General features: G+C 36.3%; 1 protein-coding gene across 7 annotated transcripts in view; it reads left to right on the forward strand.

Moving 5' to 3' along the window:
* PLEKHA7 (pleckstrin homology domain containing A7) overlaps positions 1-26529 on the forward strand; it is a 166910-nt gene that overhangs the window by 15738 nt on the left and 124643 nt on the right. Inside the window, exon 1 of one of the 7 annotated variants that reach the window (XM_075047997.1) lies at positions 661-706. The exons of the other annotated variants lie outside the window; for them this stretch is intronic. The gene's annotated coding sequence lies outside the window, so the exon portion shown is untranslated. Of the gene's footprint in view, positions 1-660; positions 707-26529 lie in introns of those variants that run through there. 7 annotated transcript variants of the gene reach the window in all.

Consider the following 26529-nt stretch of genomic DNA (forward strand, 5'->3'; position numbering starts at 1 on the left):
GAGTATAATAAAGACAGTTTTTAGAGATGTTGTATCTTGGAAAGCAACGGTTTGATTGCTTGGAAGAAAGGCAGACCAACCCACTGAAATGGGCTACTGCTTAGTAGGTACTTAATAATAACGTGGATTTTTTTTTTTTTTTTTTTAGAAGTATAGGCTTCTCCTTAGATTGCCCACTAAAGCAGCTTATCTTAAATGTCACAGCTGCCTTTTTAAAGTTGACTTGTATAAGGATATCCTGTACAGTATGTTGTCTTAATTGCTCAGAGTAGCTGCAAACAACTAAGGGACCTACAATACAGCTGAATACTTGCCCTGTCTTGTACACAATTGCTTGCTATCGCTTGTACGCAATTGGTACTAGCGATGGTGTAGATACTGTAACTGATGGGAAAGCGCTCCTAGTTTCAAGAAAACTGAGATACTTGTGACCTGTGTAATCAATACCATTTGTTTAAACATGCATCACTGAAGTGAAATTGTAAATGACAGACCTTCTTACCATTTCAATGGCTCAGGGATTATGAGGAGTTATTTCCTGTAGAGGTTGGGAAATGGTGCTGTCTGCCTGAATGGGTAGGTTGGTGCTCTGGAGCAAAGACTTGCTGAGTCAAGATGGGTGGGTACAGAGACTGAGAATTTCCTTCCAGGATCAGAAGGCAGAGAGAGAGGCTAAGAGAGCTGCAGACATCCTGGGACAGCACAGGTTAGTGTTCTGGGCTAAATTATGGAGAGAGGAATTTTTGTTATGATATACCTGAGGAAGGCTGGTTGAAGAGGAAGCCTCACAAGGCTGCATACTGTTGATTGGAGACTTATGTCTTCCAGTCTTAGGTGTGGCTTAATAGCTATTCTCAGGTAATAAGGAAACTTGGTGATTTCTTTTTCTCTTCTTCCCCAACCCATACCGCTCCTTTTAATATGGGTGCGTACAAACATCTATGTTTTTATTATATTCTCCAGGCACTGGAGGAGAACTACATGCAACTGTATGACAAACTGCAGCTTTGATAGGTTGGGATCTTTACCAGGGAACTGGTTTTGTAGATCTTCCTATGGCTTGGTTTTACTCAGTGTCTGATAGTTAACTTTTCCTTTCAGGTAGCAAGACCAGGATGTAGAAAATAGACACAAGCTAGGACAACTCTGAAAGGAAATACTGATTTATTGGTTTCAAAAGGGATGAAAAACTTGGTTGTACTTAGAAAGAAATGGGCTGTTGGACTGTTACACCTGGAAAAATGCAGCTTAATGACTCTTGATTGTTTGAGAATCTTTACTGGAATTGCTGCATGAGCAAAATGATCAAAATTATCTCATATCCTACTGATTTCCCATGTTGTCATGCTGGGTTGGTAAACAATCTTGTCATAATCCTGTGTGGTTTCTGAACTGAGTAGCTTTGCGGCATGGCTAACAGGGCTTTGTCCTGAGCAATCTGCTTGTATGACCAGTGTCAGCGATGTGTGTGTTTCCATGACCATTGTGTAAAGTTTTGTCATCTGAGGAGCCCAGACTGCTACAAAAATATGGGATAGAAATAAGCCCATAGCGCATGCATCTGACTCTTCACAGGAAGACTTGCATCTCGGCTACATACAAACCTAAGTTTTGAGAAAAAGCTCAGTGACACTTGTCAAAAAGGATTTTTTTTTTTTTTAACTTTACATCTGTGCTCATACAGATGAAAGGACAGTGATTTCACTAAGGATTAAATGATAACTTTATTTTAAAAGATTGATTTTATAACAAGTATTTAAAAAAATTTTCTTGGAACTTCAAACTTCAATTGAAAACTTTAAAAATGCCTTTGTATAAACCAAACACGGATGGTTTCTGTCTGAAAAGAGAAGGTTTCAGATACTCAAATCATTAAAATGTTTTGTTATTTTCTAAGGTTGTCTGAATATTCCAGCTGAAATTTTGGGCTTGATTGAGGGTTTATAATAGGTTGTGAAAGTGTTGTGTGGGGTTTTTTTTCTTGTTTTTGATTATTGCACTGAGGTAAAAATACTGGTGGAATATTTTCCTGTTTGACCAAAATGTGTTGTGTTTTTTTTTTTAATCTCAGACTTAACACTTTCAAACTTACCTATTTCCTCATCTGTTGCACTGCGCAGTACTGCATATGCCACTGCCAGCTCTGTCCAAGTGCTTGTAATGAGCGCACGTGAGTGAAATATGACCATGCTCTGGGTTGTTGCAGATTAACTAGCAGCTGAAATATGGTATTCCTGTGCTTACAAACAATTGTTTCCTACTTGAGCTGTGTTTGGAAAAAACAGAAGAACACCTTTCACAGCAGACTGTTTACACAGGAGCAGGACTAGGGAAACAAGCTGTTAGTGACTATCCTCATGAATAATCTGGCAGGCTTCCAAGCAGTCCGAATTGCCATTGGTTGGGAAAACACAACCAAGAGTGATGTGTTAAAGAATGTGCTCTTAACTGTGCTGTATTGTAGATGCAAGTTGGGAGACTCCCCTACTCTCACTGGGCATCAGGATTTCAGCGCCTGTTGAGGTTTGGCTTCAGTTGAAAGGCTTTCCGAGTGGGTTTTTTTGGTTTGCTTGCAAATGAACCGCTATGTTAATGTCATTTTGGCAGACTAAGACTTAAAAAGCAGCAAAAATAAAACCTGTGTGAAAGATGCTGCTTTCAAATAAGGGAATCAAAGCCGTCACAGTCGCATTTCCATTAACAGAAAAATTTGTAGTGTGCTAGCTTTGCTCCATGGGAGAACAAATCTGCTGGGTAGTTGTCTGTTGATTGTAGTTGTCTGTTGATTGTTCCTCTTATGTTCAGTGGTACACCTCTGAGAATTAGCAGTCTGTGACAATGAGAGTGAGGCAGCCTTGCAAGTTGGCGCCTATTGTTCGAGATGTCGAAGTGCATGGATACTTTCCCAGTGAAATTGTTTTTACACATATTCTTTAATAAAAGATTTCAAACAGCATGAAGATTTCCCTTTCAGGAATCTGCCAAAGCGACAGTGTTCTTTTCCCAGAACAACTTTCCCCAGGAATTTGATTATGCTTAGATTTATAGGAGGGACCAAATGTTCTCACTACTTACACTAACACTCAAAAAAAGGAAAATGAAAGAACCACATAGAGAAACTGGGTGCAAATATTCACTCAAACTCTGAACAATGTCTGCAGTTTTAGTTTAGCTTATTGCGCACTTTCCCATCTCATTTTAGTTTCAAAATAAGCCCTGAGTAATACATTCTTCTTTTAAAAATTTAAGTTGAAAGAACCGAGGGCAGGCTCCGCAGGGTTCTGCTGTGCCACAAGAGGGCATTTTTGGTGCCAGCTCTGCAACTATTAAGGAATAAATGTGCTTTTAAGTGTCTCACTTTGGATGAATTAATCTTGAAAAATAGAATTGAAATGATGCGTTTTTTCTCCAAGCTCCTTAGTTTCGTAACCAAAAAAGAACAGTTTGAGATGTTTGTTTTGCTAGTTATCATGGCATTGTTGAATGATTTTTGTCATTACATGAAGCCTGAGAATTCAAAGTAGAATTGTGTTAGATTCAGAATTTTGTGCCTGGTGAAGTTACTTTAAATGATCTGCCTAGTATTGATTACAAGGAATTAAGTTGGTCATTGAAGAAAATATGGTGCTAGAACTGTTTTCCTTTTAGGATGAGTAACTTAAAATAATGTGGTTCAGTCTGGACTGTGATCATAAGAACAGTGTATCCTTTAGTTCTGCTTATATGGAATACAAGACTAATAAAACTAGAGGAAATGTACTATAAATACAGCAACATGAAGTACTTTAAATAATGCAAGATAGTGTCATGCTAACATTTAATAGAGTTTGCATTTTATCACTGAAGATGAGTAATACTGTAAATGGGAGAAAAAAATGTGCATAGTAAGTTTGACTTGCCGTTTAGTTGAGATGCCCACCCACCCTTTGTAGTGGGATGAGCCACAGTTTCTTTCAGTAAGCCCTGGAAGACCTATGCCTGTCGCTTCTTCCTTGTGCATGAGGATATCTGCATGAGATTGCTTTATCATGTGCTTGGGACGTGCGTGTGCTTGTGAGTGCATATCCTCTTAATAACACGGAGGCGTCCTCCAGCGTGTGCTCTTCTCAGGTGAGAGGATTCATTCATGCACTTCAGTTGTTTATCTTGATTCCCAAACCTGTCATGTGATAAGGGGACTCTTTACTCATAAAAGATTGTTGCAGGAGCAGAATGCCAGAAGAGTTTATTGAAGTTGAAATACATCTGGTTTTGAGCATTCCTCAGGAAATATGGCTGCAAGGAACAGCATATAAGCCAGATGAATTGTTCTGGCAGGTTCGGTTTGTTATGCTAGCTCAACTAATCTTCAGGGGCTTTCCGATCGCACTGAACACAAAACATAATTGTGGTAGGATTTAGTTAGTTAGTTTGTTTGTTTTTTAAAATGTGGCAATTTAAACCTTGCAAACCATTGCTCATGCTCTCAGGTTGGTGGGCTAAACTTAGGATGAAGACATTAACAAACACTAGAAAAAGAACATTGAGAATTTGGAAAGTTGACACAAAAATTCTATCTACAGCAAAATTTGGCCAGATTGTTTTAATGTATTTTTTGCTCCACCAAATTCACCTTTAAAAAAAAAAAAACAAAACTTATTTAATAACCAACCTATGCATTATTATCTTCAAAGATAATATCAGGTGTCTGTCCATAAAAACTTAAGTTATGGAAATACCGTTAGCTTTATTCACTTTAGTTACTAGCATTTTTTTGCTGTTTTGTTAACATTGTAAAATACTGCAATTCATAAATCAAAATTGTACTGAAATTGCTCATTTAAAAGTCATGGTATGCTCTGCATTGGGAAAAGAGACAACTGTGTTTTTGTCATTTGGTTCTGCAGCATCTCTGCAGGATTATTCAAAGGATGGTTGAAACCTTCTGAATACTTCATGTGGAAGGGTATCGTGGCACTAATAATTTTTGTACATCAGTTAAATAATGAGAATGCTTATTTTTAATAATGCTATTCAGTTAGATTTGGCATGGTTCATTATGAAAAACATTAATTCTTCTGCTGATGTAGCTTTATATTGGGAATTTTTTTATTTGTGCTGTAAATTTTTTCCTGAAATTTATGTGCTTTTGTATGTGATGTGCCTGTTTTTGTGGCTTGCTTGCCAATAATCAGATTACTTCATTGCTTGGTTTGGTGGTTGTTTTGTTGTTGCGTGGTTTTTTTTTTTCCCTTTAAAAGAAAATCTACTTTATTGGCTTTTTTAAAAACAAAGCAAAAAAAAGTTTATGAAAACATTGTTGTAATGCATGTGCTTTGAAAGGGGAAGTAGTAAACTGAATACACGCTGACAAAAAGGATAACCTTAACTTTTTTTTTAACTGTATTCTGCAGTGTTCCTGCATCTTCTGACAACTTCCTTCTGAGGCTGTTACAGAATTTTAATCTTTTTGCAATGAGAAAGTGCATGTGCTGGTAATTCCTATTGTTTACCCTTAAGGAACAGTTTTTTAGTTGTTAGAAAGAATTTATTAACACTAGGATAGCAAGTAAAAACAGTTCATCTAATTCTATTTTTAAACATTTTTAGCTTGTTTTTGCATAGAAATGCAAAAATAACTAGTTCCAAACTAAAGCTCTATTCTTTTCACAGTTTTAGGGGTTACAATCGAAAATGTAGAAAGCTGCTGGAGATTTGGGTTTATACATGCTTTTAGAGAGACTCTGTTGAATGTATAAAGGCTAAGTATTTGCAGTCTTTGTCTAGGCCTTCTTGGATTCTTAAAGCGTGTTCATATAAGAAGTGCTGTCGTAATTGGCACCAAGTAATTATTGTTTTGAAAGTCTTAATTGAGGCTTGGCTTGGATTGCTCATGGAATCTCTGTTGTTTTCCTCTAGAAATTCTGCTAGAAATTGGTGTTAAACTGCAGGGGAAGCTGGTAGAAGTTCAAAGATATACACCTATGCAACAGATGCACTTGCCTGCAGATACATACATGACTTGGAACTCATCCTGCCAATAAAACACTTTTCAGAAAACTTTCTGCTCTAAATCTAGAGTCTGGGAAGTATGACAAGTTGTGCTAGCTGTATTTAAAAACAAACATACCCTCCCTCTTCCCACACATGCATGTGTAGAAATGACAGAACTTAACGTTTGCATCAGCATGGAACTAGAGAACTTGTGAGGAAAAAACAACGTGAGGAAAAAATCCTGCTGGATTTGTGGAAAATAAGCATTTGTGGAAAATAAGCATTAAATGTCTTGTCAGAAAACATGTTTTGGATGGTAAGGTTTAACAAAGATGCTGCTAGTACAGTAAATATTTCCAGTGGAGACCTGTCCAACAAACCAAGCAGTAGATTCCAGGGAAGTTCCATTAAAACTTCATTTACTTCAAATTGGTAAAGCTCTTGGATAGTACAATAAAGGGCCTGTTGTAGTGTAAAGTATTTGCAGCCAGCCTTATTGAGACAAGGCGATTGCTTTTGTTCGCATGTGTAATGTAAATGGCACTTTTCATGATGTTTAACTTCAGAATAACTTCAGGTGCCTTCAGAATGGCTTTGGAAAATAATATCTTCAGCTAAGATGATTGATCATTGACTAGACTGTACTTCATAGGCTGGATATTTTTCATAATAGTTTTCTAATTTAACACTGTAACTTCTTTAGAAAAACACTTGTTTTAAACATTTTAAATTATACATGTTTTTTATGTTTTTGAACTATTAGAACAGTGAATGGTGTGTTTATGTGCTGCCCAAGAAATTTTTACTTTTTGCAATTCATAACAGGAGAGGGGAAAAAATTAGTGGAGGGATGTGTACAGAATGTGAGTGACTGTTCCTAAACATATAATGTTTGGACATGAGCTTTTCCAAGAAATTGTTAGGAGATTACTCAGCTGTATACTGGTCTATAAATGAATAAACATGAGTCCCCACTTTGATTACTGTATTACTTGATGTGGAAAAAATATGGTAGTGATCAAAACAAACAATATAGCATTACAGGATATAACTAGAGCATGTCTGCTTTGTGGTTTAAAGCCAGGGCCAAATCCTGGGAATGTTAATTTGGCCATGATGCACATGTTCTTACTTGCAGAGCTTTTGAATACGTCATGTGCTGCCATTCTATTGCAGACAAAATTATTTGGTGTAGAGAGTACAGTACCTCACCGTAGGCATCACACTTTTGTAAAATCCTCTGTGTGTGACATTCCAGGTTTTTGGAAAGAAGGAAGAAAGGGAGAACAGTTGTATTTAACCTGGAGAAAGTATCTGTTTGACTGGAACTAAATATCTTTGCGTGTATTCCTTAAATATATGAATGGCTTGCAATTTCTGCACTTAAAGTAATGGAACAAAACCAGAACATTTAATAACACCATATATATCAAAGCTTTGCTTGTTTATAAAGTGTCTCCTAACAAATATTTAATAAATAGGAGAATAATTAAGTTGTTAAAGTGAATAAAAGTTGTTTTTCCTATTAACTTAGCACATGTATTTAGGTTTTTTTTCTACTTACCTCCACACTGTTTATTATATTTGGCACAAAATAAGGTGACACTACTGTCTATACACTAGCTATATACACTGTTACAGATGTGGGCAGTTGTGTTTACTGGCCTGTTTCCCTCATGGTTATTATGGGAGGGGATATCTTGAAATATAACAGTTGATGTCTGGATTGGTTAATGAATATAGACAGTATTTTGGTGATGATTCAGCCGGTGACCTTGAGAGTACCTTTTTAGAAAATGAAATTTCTTTAACTGTTAATGTTCAAACTTATCATCCATTTTGAGGCATTTGTTTAGGCCTTTTGTTTCTAAGCTAAATAATGAAATTAGGTGATAGATTGTGTGTTCCCACTTTTGAATTTTACTAGAGTTGGGCTTCTCTCTATACTTAAAAAGATCAAATTTATGTAGCTGAACTACTCAAGATAAGAAAATAGTTATTGCTGTTTATTTCTGAAGAATGTAATAACCATATATGTTTCTTAGGTAATTAGATCCTAGTCTAAAACTTTGTAGAAAAATGGTACCTTGGTTTTGTATACTTGCATTTAATTTTATGTAGAAGACTTAGGTAAACCATCTTGCCATGGTTTAGATTACTTACGGTAATACTGATGTGCATGTTTGCCCTGTCTTACCTCTTAATGTCATTGTGGTATGCTTGTTGCTTTGTGCATGAGGATTTGCTATGTCTGTGTAATTGTTACAGTAGCTGAGATTTTGTGTGACCATAAATTCAGTTGCATCATGTGAATATAATTAACTCTCATTATGTGTGCCTCATAAGTTCCATTCAGTTATCTGAGTTGTAATCAGCTGAAAAAGTAGTGGAGATACTGTATTCAGCAGCCACGCAGAAGAAATGTAGGAATGTGTAAACAGTGGTCTGATCTGTGTTGGGAAGTGCTGGACCTCAGTGGCCAGCATTGAGTAGCTCGCCAGGACAAGAAAGCTGAGAATGTAGCAAAGACAGAAAAGGTATCAGACTGGGACTACATTTAGAAGGAAACACACAGGAAAATGCTACAATGTAAAGGAGTAGGATGTTTTATACCATTTCTTACTTTTGATTCTGTAGCTATGGATATGCCTGTTGCTCTCCTAAAATGATGGCTGAAGTGCTCATCTCTTTAACTAAAAGTCAAAGTTGGCAGCTTGAGAACCTCGTATCTTGCTTGTAACTAAGGTACTGAATTTCAAACTATACTTTTGAGATCTCAGCACCCTTCCCTCCAGTGAGTCGTCCCTGCATATGAAGTTTTGCCAGAATGTGCGTCATCCATCGTGATGGGTTTTCTATCAAATTACCCATAAATAGTGAGTATTAGCAAATGCATGTAAAGATAGGAGGGAAAAATTGTGTGGGAAGTAGAGGAAGACTTTAAAGAACCAAATGTTTACTTGCACACTAATAAATTAGCATCCTTAGATGATATGCTGAATTATAATTAAAGGCTTTATTCTGTCATCTTTAAATCTCACGGCTTGACTTTTTCCAGAAACTGTTTTTGTTCTCTGAGGTAAACCCACAGTGTCTCTCTCTCTCTATTTTCCTTTTATATGAGCTTTTAACAATAGCCTTTCAAGTAAGCTGAGTGTGCTGATGGTTGTGAGAAGTATTCACAAGTGAAATTTTAATGGATGGGAAATGAGGAATGCTAAATAATGGGTCACTCAAAAGAGTCTACAGAAAAACATAAATGTCTTGAAAATTAGTGTAGTTATACTCTCATAAAACCTGGCCTTGTTACAGGATCATTTTTATATGTTGTTACATTCTGGACATGCATTTCTCCTGCAGTTTAACTTTTCTCAAGTATGCTAGGGAATATATTAAAACTGGGAAAGCTTGGCTGTCACAGTTCTGCATTTTAAAACAGGATATTTTTATAAAGGAAACATAATTTCTGTCTATATAGAAAATATCATACTTGAACACAGCCGAACACTTTGATAAAGAGTTAAGCTTTCAGGCTATGTGGAAATTGTAGCAAAGCCTGTGGCTGCCTGTGTAGTTCTGGATTTTTGTAAAGGTCCGCAATAAGTGGAATAAGGGACAGAAAGATATTTGGGGAATTGTCTTTGAAACAATGTTGTTCTATTTTTTAACTAAGTTTTGGGCATTTTTTTTCATGCTTGTTATATTTTTCTATGCATCTTTGTTGGAAAAATAAAGTGAAAGTGGGAGGTATATAGGGTAAGATTTATTTATCAGGCAGAGTATTTGTTATTATCTATTTGTTTCATGTTGTTTTTCCCCTCTCTCTTACTACCTTCGGATTCCTCTTCTCCCTCTTACCCCCAATTTTTTTGATTAATAATGTTTTAAACAATGTCATTCCAAACTAGTTATGTTTACTCATTTTTTCCTTCAGTGTGGTGACTAAATGCTTTTTTTTTTTTTATTTAAACTTTGAAGTTTGGACCAGCTCATTTAAATATTCTAGGTGACTTTGTTACAGATAGAATCAAATAGTCAAATTATAATTCAGTGTACTCTCCCCCCCATGTGTATTTGGAAGTTACACAATGTCTAATGCCTTCCTTTTGTAAATCCTTTCCAAATTGCAGTCCTGCTATACATGACTACTGTACTCCCTGCTGATCTAGCACAAACTGCAGTCCTGCCTTAGAAAAAGGATAAATGCTCCTTGGCTAGACTTTCTTGTGATGCCAATTTAACCATTTAAATGAGTTTTCAGATTTGGCATAGATTAGTTCTAATGGTATCCACTTCCTTTATGTTCTTGGATATTCCTAACATAATCTGATCCTGAAAGCTGTAATCTAAAAGTTATTCTCTTCAGTATAGCTGTATCCCTATTTCTATAAACCTCTTCCCCATCATATTTTTTGTTGCAAAATATGCTGCCATAGCACTTCCTGAACAGCATTGAATATATATATTTAATTTTAATTTTTTTGTACTATATATGCAAGTTTTATGAGAGAGAAAGTTCCAGGTATTCAGTGAATGTTGCATAGTTTTATGTGTATCAGAATAAATACTGTGTGATTTGAGGGTATTCAACAGTATGCTGATACTGGCTGAAGAACAATAGCTATTGCTTTAGCTATTGATTTAATAAATTACTGCAGTAATTAATATTTTAGCTTATAAATCTTTTCAGTACAGTCTGAGAATAAACAGAAGAATTGGCAGAATACTTATATACATAAATATATATAATATGTATATAAATACAGGTATACATATGTACATATATAAAAGATTAATCCCAAATTTATTTTTTTGTCCTATACATTACCAAGTTTTACATTTAGAGACATATTTTTACACTAGAGTTCATAAACACAGGTGTCTTAACTTTTAAATGCTTTTTAATTGTACTGCAGTTTGTTTAACATAAAGAAGCAAAGTGTTCCTGAAGAATGAGGTAGGATCACTTTTAACCGTGCTTCTTAATTGTTTAATGTTAGTTTAGTGGAAGTATCATTTTGGTTCTGCCTTTTAGCATCTTTCATTCCTTATGCAATGTTATCCACTAAAATTGTGTTCTAGGACTGCTCTACAATTTTACAGTGGGTACTTTGTAGAGATGTCTTTACCAAGAATGCTGAAAACATGTTCTTAGTATTCTTACGGGGTTTCTTACCCCATAAGAGGGGAGAGAGAGATTGTGCTAAGGGTGTCCAGAAGCAGTGTATCCTGATAGGACCATGAGATCTCAGCTGCCAAAAGGGTAAGTGTGTAAAGCAAAATGTCTCTATTCTGAAAGCTATGCTGTCTGTCAAACCGTCCCTGGTCTTGCAGGTACTCGGGTTATTCTATGATTGCCCAGTTAGCAAGCTCAACAAAATCTGTGATGTGATATGCTCACCCATGGCTTTTCTTTGGTACTTTAATGCATATCTTGTGTACTTGTTATGGTCTTGAAGCTATTAGCTAGAAATCATACACAGATTTAATTTTTGTCCAGCTGTAGATATCTGTAACAGATGACACCTGAGAAAGTCACTTTCAGGTTCATTTATAGGTAGCAGAAGAAAGGTATTTCTTGGGCAACTTCATCTATCTTAAAGTTGACATCTAAAAAAGGTCAGATGAACTGTTTGCCAAAATTGCCTTTCTTTCCACTGTGAAATGCAGTGGACTGCAATGCAATGACTAGCACAGCTATTGATGTTTAGAGATACAAGAATAAATCCCACGCCATGTCTTATGTGGAAACTTACTGTGCAGTTGCTTTCTACCAACTTGTTATGCAGGTGGAATCTGGTTGATGGGTAGGTCTTTTGGTACAGTACTAGAAAAGTCGCTTACCTCTGTAGCTGTTCTGGGTAAAGAACTTTTCTTAAATGCTTTCAGTAAAGATCCTAAAATTAATACCTACCTGTCAATTTCTGGGATTGTCGATTTGGGTCTAAAGAGGAGAACTTGGTTAGACAGTGTTTTCAGCTTTCTACTAGTCTGGGACTGATGAAATAACAAGAATTTATAAAAGAAAACAGTAGTGTTGTCGTTTTTAAAATCCATGTTATAATTTCAAAGTGGATAGTTGCTTCTGTGTTGTAACATTTCCTGGGTTTTTCTTATTTAGTTGAGATACTCTCTGGGATTAATCAAAGTTTTGATTCTAAATAGAGTCTGAACACAGATTCAGATACCTTGCTGTTTTTCAGTGCTCAGTTTGACTCTAAAATGTATTCTGCCTGTATACAATTAAGCTGTTCAACAAAGTCCCTTGTTTTGCTTCTCATTTGTGACAATAGCTGTTGTGAGCTTTCAAATTCCAAACAGCTAACAACTGTCAGCAAGAGTATCTAAGTGAAAGACAAAGAACTAGAGTGATTAAAGTTCACAAATCCATGAATAAAGCATTAAGGGTACTGCAGTATCTGTTTTGAAAGTTGTTTTATTAAAAAACTCTTCTCCACTTTTTCCTTCACTGCAATAGGTGTCTTTGTTTACCTTTTACAGGTTATAAAATGTACAGGGAGAAGAACCAAGACTTTTGAAAACAGCAGACCTTGGGTAGTTGTGTACTTTTGTCTTCTGTTTGGTACTATTTCCAAGTCCACTCCCCTCACACCATCATAGGCCTATGCATTGTGTATTCTGAGAAGTTTTAAGTGGTGCCCTGAAAAGTTTCTTGTTGCTTAAAACTTGGAAGGAATTTCTTTCTTAGGTTACTGTTTTTATTAGGGGGGTATTATGTTCTTGGTTGAAGTAGCTGTTGCCACCAGTCAGTGGGCTACTTATATCCAGTGTGTGGGAGTGGAAGAGTCAAAGGAATTAGCATGCACCTGTTTCTGAGCATTTCTGTAGAAATAAAGGACAAGAAAAGTAAATTATGTGCTTTCAGAACTCTAGGTCATTAAAGGTCTAATCTGAAGCTTGCTGATTTTGGTGAGCTTTGGATTACTGCATGGCTGAGTTAGAGGCCAATTAATTCAACTTCTTCACTTTCCTTAGGAGAAAAAGGTGTGAAGTCTTATCCTGATTGCTGTGGATGAGAAGAACACAAACTGACTAGCTAATAAGTTTCATGAGAGGCTTAAATTAATCTAAAAGTGAGCTGTCAGTGAAAGGGATGATAACATTTCCACTGTATCTTTCCTGACCAGTCTTGGAACGCTTGTTTAGCAGCCGGATGCTTCAGCTCACTTCTTTGATCTAGCTGAAAAATGCATCCTGTGGGAGGCTGACTTCGACTGAATAACTTGCCCTTCACTTTGCTGCATGGCTGCACAGTCACGAGCACTGGTGCAGAGAAAACATTGGGAAGGCAGGAGGTGGGACTGTTCCTTTCAGTAGTAATGGGATCTTAGTTGGACTTAAGCTCTTTAGAAAATTATACATTCAGGGAAACTGCACAGCAGATGAGAATTAAGTAGAGCATGTTTGAGAGATTTAGACCTCCCAAGAGACTAGATATTCCTTGAAATTTGGCAGTTGTCCTTAAAGAGTTCGTTTTATACACTTCCCATCTGAAGTAATTAATTTTATTTTCCTCTTTTTTTTTACATTAATTTTCTTAAATACCTCTTACCTAACCTTTGCTTTTTACGCCTGTCATATCACTGAGCAGAACTAAAACATCTCCAGTTAAATAAAAACAATGTGTAATTAAAATTGAATAGATTTGCCTGTGAAAGCTTACCTTGGACTTCATGTGAACTTTGAAATGAAGTTACTATGCCAAAAATCCTTTGACAGAGATAGGAAAAATTAACAATTTGCTAAACAATATCTATATTTAAGCTTTATTGGAAGAGCATTAAGCTTTTGTTTTAAAAAATGGGCACTTTACAAATGTTTATAGGCAATGAATATCTTTGAATACAGATATGCATGCTTTTAACATAGTTTAGGCTTTAAAGTACCATTTATGGAGTCTGAGTGTTATATAAGGGTATGCAGACACCCAGGCTAGACCACTGATATATTCTGATACATATTTATCATACATAGACTTTCCTGGGGAGATGTGATGGTGCTTGGCACTTAGTTTGTTTTGCTACCCTTTGAGATAGGGAAAGTGAGTAAATTTTCTTTTCAAGAACTTTGCAAATACCAGGCCATTGTTTTGGTGCATGGAGAGTTACTTTTGCAAAAAATTTTATATTCTTGTTCTTTTTTCCAAACAAGAAATACAAAGAAACATTGAAATCTCCAGCTGTGGTGGGAGGATGTGGTTTCTGCAGGGACACCACGTACATTCCATCTCATGGAATGCATTTGGTATGACATTTAACAAAATGTGTTGCTTAACAGCTTCGAGAAAGACCAGCTTAATTGTAAAGATGTATGCAATGGAAGCCCTTCCTGCAAGATGGCATGCCTTTTCTACAGTTCAACAGAAGACATTTATTGCCAAGGTAGAGAATGGGATTGTGCTGCTGGAGAATGTTCTGAAAGTATTTGTGGCTTAAACTGAATTACAGGAGGCACGCTTCTATGAATCCCAGAAAGCAGAAAGGTTACCTGACCATATATAGTTTCTGGTGAGCAAATTGAAATGGTTCATTTGAGTAAGTGAGATGAATTGTTTATTGTTCTTCAAGTGTATGTAGTCAAGTTGAAAGCTGCAGCTAATCTGCAGTCTTCTGCTGTCTGCTTTTTATGCTAATATGGTGTTATTTGCAAAGGTCTAGGAAGGAAGCCTGTTACTAAGTTTATTGATCTTTGTGGTATTGACTAGCTGCAATGTAGTTTCCACAGACGGCAAACCAAACTCGTATTTCTAACTTGAGGTGGTGAATTTGGATGTTGTCCTACTTCTATTTCGTAATGAAATCCAACAAAGCATAGGAATTGAGAGTTGGTTTTTGTTGTTTTGTTTTGTTGTTTGTTGGGGATGTTTTGTTCTTGGTTTTTTATAACAAACCTTACCCACATATATGTTAAGCCCTAAGAGTTGTATTTGACAAAGTGTGTACATTTTTGTGGTTTTGGGAGGGGAGCAGTTAGTAACAGTAACTCTCTTATCTCCAGAAAGAAGCTATATGGGTAGAATGTGGTGGTGATTATGGCATGTAATCAGTGAGAGATAATTACGCATGTAAGGTCCAGTGTATCAGTTGTGAGGATTTCTAAATAGTAGACTACTGTCTAATATAAAAGTAAAAATTTTTTATAGGACTGATGGATTTCCTAAAGATCTGCCTGTCACGCACTCTATTCTCTGCATTTCTTCCTCACTGGAAATATCAAATTGTAATTAATGCAAGATGACTGTCATTTTAGGTGTCTCTATTTTGATGAGGGGCTAGAATTTTCAATATCACAAAAATAGTTCAGCAAGAATTGAATAAAATTACAGAAGTAAACAAGATAATCAAATTTAGACAAAATCTATCTTCAGAAATGGCAGTCAGGAAGAGTATAAAAATCAATGACTAAAAGTATGTTTTAAAGAATGCAGGTTTAAGCCAAGAAAATTTCTTGGATGAATCTGTAGAATACAATGGTGTCTGGTTATATCTAGGGTTCATGAGTATTTCTGAGATATTAGGAGAACAGCAATACTGAAATAAAATGTAATTTAAAAAATTCTTATCCAAGCCTGTTTTAGAGGAAGATAACATATTTTAAAAGTAGAAATAACTTCTAAATCTTCATACTTCACAGAGCTCAATGTTTGTACCTCTCTCAGATAGGCAATGAGCATCAATAGTGTAATTTTACTTTTGTGTTTCTGTCTTTGTTAAAGCTTCATCTTTATTCTGAAGGGGAACACTCAGCTTCTTGAAAATAACAGAAATGTGCTAGCCTTCTGGATAGTGCAGCCGAAGTACCAAAGGAGATCTGTGTGTGAGGAGGGTCTTTTGGGAAAACACAGAAGCTGAACCTTGTTGAAACTGATTTTTGTCAGTCCTGTTTCGAGGTGATGGGGACAAGGAACTTCTAGTCGGCAAAGTATGTTGAGGCTTCTGTAATTGTTTTTGTCAGCTTGTGCTTTTCTGCAAGATCATGTCAGTCCTTATTAGTTATTTTGATGTGCTAGTTTGTGATTTTGAGACAAGGGCTATCTGTTGCTTTCCCCTGCTTTCCTGGTACTGCTTGTTCTAGAAAACTTAAAGGTGTGTAATAATCTCTTGGTGTAGATTCTGTCTTTAGTTGTTTGTTTTCTGCATTTGCCTCTTGTAATGTAGTGGAGATGTCAAGATACAGAATGAAAACTGTGTAATAAATAAATTGTGTTCAACTTCTTTACCAGGACCCATAGGTCCCTTTGTACAAAGCTGTTTTCTAGCCAGTTGGCCTCCAACCTTTACTGCTGTATGGGCTTATTCTTTGTTGAATGTCATGAGGTTTCTGTCAGCATATTTCTCCAGCCTGTCAAGAGCTCTCCAAATGGCAGCTCTGCTCTCCAGTCTAGTGTTGTTTAAAACTGTCTTTTGTAGTAAATTTAGAATGCTTATTAAGCATAGCTTTTGGTCAGCTTTTGCATTGGTTTCCTCTTTAGTTCTGTGTTGTGAAGAGTGGCTATAAGAAGGTATGGTAAATCAGCAGCCTTAAAGGCAAGCCTGAATTTTAGCATCTTATTGCATTAGTACACAAAGTGCTCATCTTTTCTGTCTCAGTTTGCTTATATAATATAGTACAAGTATGGAACTTTGTAAATTTGACAAACATAGAAGGTGAATGCTTGGCATATAGAATTTTTTTTTTTCGCATGTGTTCAAAGAAAGGTAGAGACCTCTGTAAGAGAGATGTTTGTTGAAATCTTCATTGTTTATTGTGCTTTTCTGAGTATGAGCTAAAATATTTGTAAGTAAATATTTAAGCTTTAAAAAAACTGTTTTGTTTTTTTTCAATCAAACCACTGTTACTGAAGAACTCCATTACTGTCAGTCATGCTATAGCAAAACTTCAAGCCAAGTTACAGTCAAGTTAGAAATGCTGGTGCAGGCATCTGTAATTGTCTTGCTCTAATTCTTCTTCAAGACTTTACTGTGCTTGGCTCAACTAGTTAGTTTTACGTGCCTGTTCTTCATTGTGAAGGACTATGACAGCTTTGTGAGAAAACCATCAAATAGCCTTTGCTTGTTCATGGAATTTGCTTGACTGGAAGTTTTTGCACTGCTTATGTCTGCAGTTTAGATGGCTTGCTTATTTTTAAGAGGATATGTATTAAATTAGAGGAATGGAAATGGGGAATAGATGGATGGGGCAGTTGAGAAACAGTGAAGCCAAAGAATTGCACTTGTTTTATTTAAATTCATGTTGAGCTACAGTCTCTACAAGGTAAAATTTTGAATTTTTGTTGGGGAGGAAGTTAAAAGAACACACAAAGGAAATGGTTAATGTTTAAGAGTTATGAAAATCTTCTGAGTAAAATGCAAAAAAAGATTATTTTTAAAATAGCGTAATTGTGGACCTTATTATAATTCGTTGTGCAGTATAGGAGAATGCCTGTAATCTATAATACTTATGTAGAATTGCTTAACAATTTCTAGATTTACTGGGGTCTGTCATAGTTTAACCCTAGCCGGCAATTAAGCACCACACAGCCACTCGTTCACTCCCCCCACTGTGGGATGTGGGAGAGAATAGGATGAGTAAAAGTGAGAAAACTCATGGGCTGAGATAAAGACAGTTTAATAGGAAAAGCAAAAGCCACGCATGCAAGCAAAGCAAAACAAGGAATTCATTCCCCACTTCCCATCGGCAGGCCAGTGTTCAGCCATCTCCAGGAAAGCAGGGCTCCATCATGCGTGATGGTTACTTGGGAAGACAAACGCCATCGCTCCGAACATCCCCCCCCTTCCTCCTTCTTCCCCCAGCTTTATATGTTGAGCATGACGTCCTATGGTCTGGGATATCCCTTGGGTCGGTTGGGGTCAGCTGTCCTGGCTGTGTCCCCTCCCAACTTCTTGTGCCCCCCCAGCCTGCTCACTGGTGGGGTGGGCTGAGAAGCAGAAAAGGCCTTGACTCTGTGTAAGCACTGCTCAGCAATAACAAGCAGATCCCTGTGTTATTAACACTGTTTTAAGCACAAATCTAAAACATAGCCCCATACTTGCTACTGTGAAGAACATTAACTTTATCCCAGCCAAAACCAGCACAGTGCTTACTTTGTATTTATACCCAGATATTTATATCTGTTTCCTGAGCTCTTCAGGGCCTATTTTTAATCTCTTGAACTATGAATATTAGGAACATTTTTTAAGATGAAAGCAGGCATTCTTAAGTCTTACATGATTCCAGGAGCTGGGGTCTTAATAAAGATGCTAAATATCACCTGTGTTTGCAAATGGCATCTTTTAGCTGCCTGCCAAAACCTTTTAGTTTGATTAAAGGTAAGGCTGGCGCAAAATATTGAAAATGTGTATCTCCCTGGCAAATGCCACTATACGTTACTCTTCTTGCAGAAGTGCTAATGAGCAAGTGCCTCTTAGCCAAATATATTCTAGTGTGATTGTTCTTGTCAGCTGTTCTAAGCCCAAGTCTGGTACTTCTGTTGGATTGGTTAAAAATATATTAATGTTTCATTTAACACAATATTTATTTCTAGCATAAGTAAGAGCTTAGCGAATCTATCCTCTTGTCCCCCCACTCCTGACAAATGCACTCATAAGAAAACCCATGCATGTCAAGGATTGTGCTTATGTGCTTTGGGGCTTGAAGGGGCTCTATAAGCACTGTGTGCTACCATCCAATAGCATTCACGAGCCTTCACCGTCATCCCTGGTCAGCCAGGAAAGGTGATTCTTCTTTGTGAGAACAATTAAACACTGGCGTAGTTTGCCTAGAGGAGGGGTGGAATCTCCCTTGCTGGAAGTATTCAAGACTCAGTTGGGATGACCCTGGATCATCTAATCTAAGGCCTTGCCTTCAGCAGAAGGTTGGACTAGATGATTGCCTGAAACCCCTTCCAGTCTAGGCTTTTCTATGTCTCTCTGATTCTTCTCTGGAAAAGTGTAAGGCTTATACACCAAAGTCTTCCTCAGATTAGTTTGGGGCAAGATTTTGGGTATTGCTAGTTGTCCTTTTATGGATGAAGCAGGGATTTCTTCCTTTCTCTAGATTTAGTTTGATCATCTGAAGCTTTTAAAACTCCTTCTCTCAGCAGATCAGGCATCCTGGCTGTATGGGTTGAACTGCAACAAAATGGGTTTTATACTTTTGGGATAATATAGTGATTCCAGAGGAAGCTGGGATTCCTGACATTCTGGACTTAGGATCATATCGGAAGAAGGTATATTCTTAATGAAATTATGTATAAGAGTTGAGGCCCTACTTTGCCAGCAAGAAGAAAATACCCAACTTGTGATACCCTTGTCATTCATGTGGTTAGAGGGGAGGAAGGAGGAGATTGCAGTACCATTGCTGGAACCAGATTGATGGAGGCAGGAATTCAGGTCAGATTCCTTTGCTGGATTGAAGAGACCACAGATGGAAGATGATTAGCACTTGGTGAGTTTTTACTAGATAACCCATGTATGTTAAAAATAATTGAAAAAAAAAAAAGTTATTTCCTAGCTGAGGAAGACATCATTGTTTGTCTGAGACATCCAACTGGACAGATGTTGAACTCTTGTGGTCCAAGAAGCATGCATTGCCCAATTAGAGCTTTGTGTGTAAGTAGACTATTGTGGATGTAAAGCAATTTTTTTCAGAATCTAAACAGTTTTTAAGTATTACACAATGTAATGTATTTTTTTCAGCAAACTAAAATGTGACTTGAAGTTTTAAGAATTTGCTGACCTCTGCTCTACAGCAATGCTTGTTAGCTCTCGCTTACTGGCAGTTTTAAGAAAAAAAAAAAAAAGTACAGTTAAATCCTAGTTTGCATAGTAGCTTAGCATGGCAAACTCATAACAGATTATCTTCTAGTATGCTACAGATCAAAGACTTCTTTTGAATATTCTTGATTCAGAAGTTTTGAAGTTCACAAGTAGGTGTTTGCACAACTGAAGAAATTTCATGGCTTCAGAGGGATAGTAGAATCCAAAATATTTATCAATGTTACAAACAGCCATGAATTCTTTGCATGAACAGTGTTATGAAATACTAGTAAATATATGAATTAACTTTTGTTTCTAATTTTTGCAGACAATAGGCTGGTGTCTGCCAGCAGGTATTGACTCAATCATGTCTTCTAATTTTCACCACATTATCTAAATTAACTCACAGACTGATTAATCTGCATCTGTTTTTTTATGTTTGTTTGTTTGTTTTTTTCTTCCTTTTTCCTGTACCTACCAAATTGTGTTAGAAATAAAGAAATTGTGGGAACGCTGTTTTAAGTTCTGACTTGCATTAACTAGTGGCAATCTGGTATCTGTTGGTCTCCTGCCATTCCTGTTGTTTGACGAAGGCAACTTTCCATTCTCTGGTATTTGTATTACTGGTGGGTTGGTTTGTTTTTAAACAGAGCAGTCCTACACCCTACAAAATAAAGGGTTGAATAAGCTTCATGTTAATGCATGTCTACGCTGTGCAGTGGATTGAATATGAGGTCCAGCTCATACACCTGTGTAGCACAATGCAAGTCAGAGGCATTAGTTTTCAGCCAAAAGCAGTATAGTCATGTCTGCATGATGATGTGCCTGGGCTATCAAATGTCTCATAGTGTTCCATCTTCAGTCAGTCTGGTTCAGACACTAGTTTGGCTTGCTTTAGCTCAAGTTTCTCTGCCTTGTGCTACGTTCTACAAAAAAGATGTGCCCTAGCTTGTTGCAAATGACAGAGTACTTGATGTGTCCTGATCTCTTCCCCAGATACAGGAAGTCCTTTTTACATGCACCTATTTGATGTTTTCTAAATCTGGATTATCTAGAATGGTGCATAATATTCTTGATAAAGCTTGCCGAAACACTTACAATTAAAGACTGCTTAAAATGTTTCCTTGTGTCTTCTGGAAATACCCGTCATGATGTATCCTGGCATTGAATGCTGTCTTTTTCATTGCCATATTATACAATGGTGGATTACGCTAGGGTACCTCCCGCTTACCGATCAGTTTACTGTCTGACATACATTATGCATTATTTCTGCATTTCTGTACTTTCAGTTGTTAGGTCATGGTTTGGATCTAATTTTGAATGTTCTATTTCCCTTGCATTTTAAAACTTTTTTTAATTTAAACTTTTGTTTAACTAATTATCTCCTACATATGAAACCTTTTGTCTGATAATTGAAAAAAATTTCTTCACGCTATATTTATTGCACAGTTACATTTCTGTAAAAATTAGTATTTTCTGCTAGTCTCTAACAATGAGAGACAAGACTAGAGGAAAAAATAATTTGGGAGTGAAAGTTTGTCTTGCCAACTACACCTTTTTATTGGATTTTTTTTATTTTTTAATTGACAGGCTGTTATGCAATTCCTCTTGATTCTTTTAAGTTAGTTGTAGGCTCTTCTGTCACAATATGGCCATGAATATTTCATTATATGTTTGAAGAAGTGCCTTGCTGAAAATGGTAGAAGTCATGGTTTCTAATTACATCTGGGTAGTTCTTTCACATAACCCAATTGACCTCATCATGTTTCTTGAATTAGGCTAACATTACTTAAAGGAACAAAATTCTGTAAAATCATATAGGACTCCTGTTATTACATTGTTGTTGTTATATAATAATGTACACAAATGTACATACCAGCAGCAGAGTCTTCGATTTCAGGCTGTGATTTTTAAACCTAGTAACTTTTTTTTAAGATGGAGAACTTTGCTTTTTCCTCTGCTTGATCCATTCTGTTTACTGCCGTTGGTAACGAGGCAATCCTCTTCTGAAGCTCCAGCTGTTCCCAGTCTTTGTTGCTCATTGGAAAAATGCTGTTAGCAGAGGAAGCGTGGTAAATCTCTGCTTTTGTCTTGGCCAGAATAGGTGTACTGTAAGGGTGTATGGAGAAGAAAATGGGAGGTTTCTGGAGGAATAATAATTCTGTTAGAAACAATAAATGTTTGGGAGATGGGCTTTCATTATAAAGCTATGTTTTCTTTGATGTGGTAAATGCTATGTAGTGAGTACATTGCTTAAAAACAAAGATGCTGCTGGTTCTTTTTAATCTTCTTATTGTAAACCCTCAAATTAAGATATGGCCAGTCTTTTCAGTCAGTGTAATCTGAGTCTGATTTGAGAACATTGGTGTTAACCACCTGCCTTACCACAGTGGAAATAAAACTGCCAAGACACAAAAAGAGACAGTTAAGGAAAAGCTTAACTACAGCCAAAAACCCTTCACTGCTGCTTTTGGCTGTTACATCTGTGTGCAGGCATGTTTGTTTGCTCTGTGCAGGAATGCCAAGTCATGTGAACTGCTAAGTCGTACAGGCTGTAGTATTTGCAACATGTGCTGTGAGTTAAACTTGCAGAACGAATACATCCATTCTGTGTTTCATGGGTTAGAAATGCATTTCATTTGTGTTTCTTCTAGCTTCTATTTTATCTACAATAGACTGATTTTTTTTTTTTTCTTTTTCCTATCCTTCTGACTGTTTGTTCTTTGAGTCTTTATTAACATCTAGAAATATGGTGAGTGGCAGTTTATCTTTAGTTTGATGGAGTCTCAAGTTTGCTTCCTTTAAGCAGTTGGCGATTAATCAAAGATGGTGTCAAACTAAAAACTGTAAGGTTTTTAGGTATATTTAAGCACGGCTAGTCAGTAATATGAAGATGAAATAAAGAAAGATGTACTTCTGATGTTTAAACTATGCGCAGGTGTTCTAAGAGAGAAACAAGTGGGGGCTTAGTGCACTTTTAAAGGCTGTAGACAGATATGAAACTTGCAACTGAGCAGGAGATTGAGTTTGTCACTCATTCTTACTTGTCTGTCTGTTCTCCAGGAGTTTACTGACCCCTTGGATCAGCCAGCATAACTGTGTGTATTGTCTCTTCCTAACCTGGTGTCTCAGTGGTCTGTGTTACTTTATACTCTACTGCATGGTTTTAAAAAACTAAGATTATTTTGCTAGAACTGAGTTAAGGAACAATTACGTGTACAGCTGCGGTGGCTGATCTGAGGGGGACATTAACCTTTCAAAGTGTGAGGTGATGAGCTTTTGAAGGTATTAGCCTCAGCAATGCCTCGCTTGCAGCGCAGTCTGAAAAGAGTGAATTGCACTAGTAATAGCCTTTAAACAAAGTCTTCCCAAGCATGGTGATCTTCTTAATCTCAAACTTATTCTTAATCGCAGACTTAATTGATATAATTTATTTATAAGCTGAAATCTATGCAGATTTTGAACTGAATGCATTTCATACCTTATAAAAGTACACAACTGGCTATAAATCTTTGTAATTTATAAACTGTGGAAGGTCAGTAAGATAAAATGCAAGATTTTCAGAATCCTTCTGGCCAGTTTTGAAATGACCATTAGTTCCAAGAAAAGAATGGGGTCTTCAGAGTCATGGTATTGTCTTCTTTGTAATAAAGAAACATTAAAAGCAAACAGAACTCGATGGAAGATCATTCTTCAGGAGAACTTCATAGATCTTGACTGAAGCCTCAACTTAGTGATTCATGCAAATGCATAGATTGTGCAGTTGTCATAGGCTTTTCAAAATAGAATGTACAAATGATACAAAATCTAATGGAGCATATGGGGTAGGTGCATAAAATTATATGTCACTTGTCAAAATACTCTGTAGGGTGGTACATCTTCTTTCTTGATGAATTGTATGTGTGAAGTAGAATAATACTCCTATGGAATTCTGGGGACTAAATAAGATGACTGTCAAGTAGTGTAGAAATGGCAGTGTGAAGAGGGAGAAAATCAGTGAACACTATTTCTAGAGCAGTTGAGATCTCACTGTTCTGTATGAGTAGGAGTGTGTATTGTCGTTTATCACTTCATCAGAATGGTTTATGCTGCCATCATGAGGAAATTTGATTACAAGTAGCTGCTTCTACACTGTGGTACTTGTTCATCATTTAAACATGTTAAGACTGTTGAAGCTCCTTTTAAATTTCCTTGAGCATGCCCACAGATTTAGTAACATATTTTGGATAATTAAAGTAGTTAAAAAAAAAATCTTTAAGAATCTTTCAAGCACAAGCATTTGGAAATAAGGTGAATTGTAAAAGTGAATCTGGGTAGGTCTGGTGTTCAGGTTTCTGTGCTTTTGATGATCTTTATTTTTTTTAAAGAAATCCAATGAAGCCTGTAGTATACTTATCTTTTGACATTTTGAGTTAAAAACCACATGAAATTTTCTGTAGTCTTCTAGATCCTTATTATGCTGGTTTTAGCCTGCAATGCAAAAGGAAGAATATTCTAGAATAACACATTTATGATGTGAAGTTTGCAATATATGTTTAGGCTGAACAAACACTTGGGAGCTTCTGTGATGGAACTGCAGTGCTTTTCTCTATCTTAGATGGCAAAATTAATCTGTTGGAACACAGGTAAACTGGGAATGGCTTTGACATTTTAGGATGCTAAAACAGGAATAAATCAGGCTTTCAAGTATCATGTACGGTCTTAGAGGGTAGTAGTTTCCCACAGTCTCTGGTATTCCAGCTGTAATTTCTTTATAGTACCAAACATGTCATGCATGAGGGGAAATGGTTTCTTGGTCCAGTGAAATCCATTGGATGTTTTTTGTGTCTTTAAATACTTCTAGAGCCATTATAATTTTAATTTGAACTTCTTATAAAATTACTTTTCCTGTGCCAAAAGCTTAAACGTTATGAAAGCTGTTCACACAGCTTCACATAGCTTCAAAGTATTTATCTATGCAGAAAAGCTGTTTAGTATATTGATACTTCCCTGGGTCTATTCCATTTTAGATGATATACCAAAACTGGAAAACAGGTCCACAAATTCACAGGTATCTTATATGTAATCTTGTTCTCTTCACTTTAAAGGACATTGATAACACAGATACCATAGTTTAAGGTTCCCATCTGTTAACTTACTATAGTAGCCCTTTGGAAATTTGAAAATTGTATTTCATTTTATGTTTAATATTTCCTTTTTCATCATTCCTGTAAAGACTAATCTGTCTCCCCTTCCTCCTTTTTTAAGTGAGAAAACTGTTTTGGTATAATAGAGTAACCATGAATTAAGTTTGAGATCTTTAGCTTGTTGAATCTGAATGCTGTGGGAAAAGAGGTGGTCCTGTTTCATGGGATTTCTTCTACTATATTTGTCAACTATTCCCTCATAGAATTTAAAATGAGCATGTAGAAAGTTGTACTTCTTGGTAATGAGACAGATCTGATTTTTGAAGAGTGGTAAAGATATGAAACGTAGTGTTTTCCACAAAGCCAAAATGAAACTTGAAATGGGTTGAGAAGAAATATGTCCATTAGGAATGGCCAGGATTTCTTAGTCTTGTATAAAAAAATTCTGGCTTGCAAATGCATGAATATGATAAGAAGATTTCATGTTATAGCCGGTACCTAAATTTGGAAGGTGTCAGGGACAGAAGTGACAGCTGAAGTACTGGGGAGATCACAAAGAGTCTTGGAAAAGGGAGCAGGAAAAAAAGGAGTGAGTCACCAGGATGGTGAAGTTGTAATAGGGAGTACTGTGAGAATCTGGGAAGAGAAGTGGCTGCTTAAATATCCAAAATAATTGGATAGAGCAATCTAAAAAACATGACTTAGCAGATGTGTTGATTAAAAATTTCTACAGGCAAAAAAAACCTGTTTGCAGCCAGGGTTTGTAAGAATTGGTTTTACTGGTAGCTCAATACGAAGAAGGCATTTATGGCTGATTCTGAAAAGAGATCAGAAGGATGGGACACTGGAATTTCAGCAATTATGTGTAGTGCTGCAGGAAGAAATTCATCCCCTTCTATATAGTTTGTGGGAATGAACAATGTGGGAACTGGTGTCAGGTTATGTGAGTAATTACTGTTACATTTGTATAAAGTAGAAGAGCGAAAGTTTGTCAGCACCGTGCAGCTAAAATACAACTTCTTTCTGATGTTGCTCTAAACCTTGTATGTGCTTGTTTCTGGTTTTAATGTACCCCAAGGAAGTACTGTCTGGGATATGTTTGCTGATGTAATACTATGTAAATATTATTTCAAAGCAAAAATAAGTTACTAGTGACTAATTAATACTATGATTCCAGCTTAAAATATTTTGTAGTAAGCAGAGATCAGTGTTATTTTTTAAACTTTGTGAGCACCTGCAGTTAAATACACAGTAATTAATAACAAATATTGAGTTAGGATGCATCGTCACTGACTCGCTAGATCTCTTCTTCTGTTAAGTTTTAATGGAGGCACTTGTATAGCATTTACTCCTAGAACCACTTCTTTGCATGCATTTTCATATCTCATTTATAAGGTAAATAAGGAGTAATGGGAATATTTCCAAACTTTGAAGTTTTTGATCTGTGATGATGAGTAAAATAAAAGCTTAGGAAAAAGTTTAATTTCTCACACCTATGTTTGATGAACTGGAAAGGAAGCAGAAGGCTTGCAGTTTTACAGATTTTTATTTTATTTTATTTTAAAAATTATATCCCTTAATAAAAAGAGCATGCTACTTTTGCATTTTATTGTTTGCACTGCATTTTATTTCAGTCAAAACCTTTTTATTTTTAAATGAATATTATATGTAAA

This window comes from Buteo buteo, chromosome 16, assembly GCF_964188355.1.
Source record: "Buteo buteo chromosome 16, bButBut1.hap1.1, whole genome shotgun sequence".
In the NCBI taxonomy this organism is placed as follows: Eukaryota; Metazoa; Chordata; class Aves; order Accipitriformes; family Accipitridae; genus Buteo; species Buteo buteo.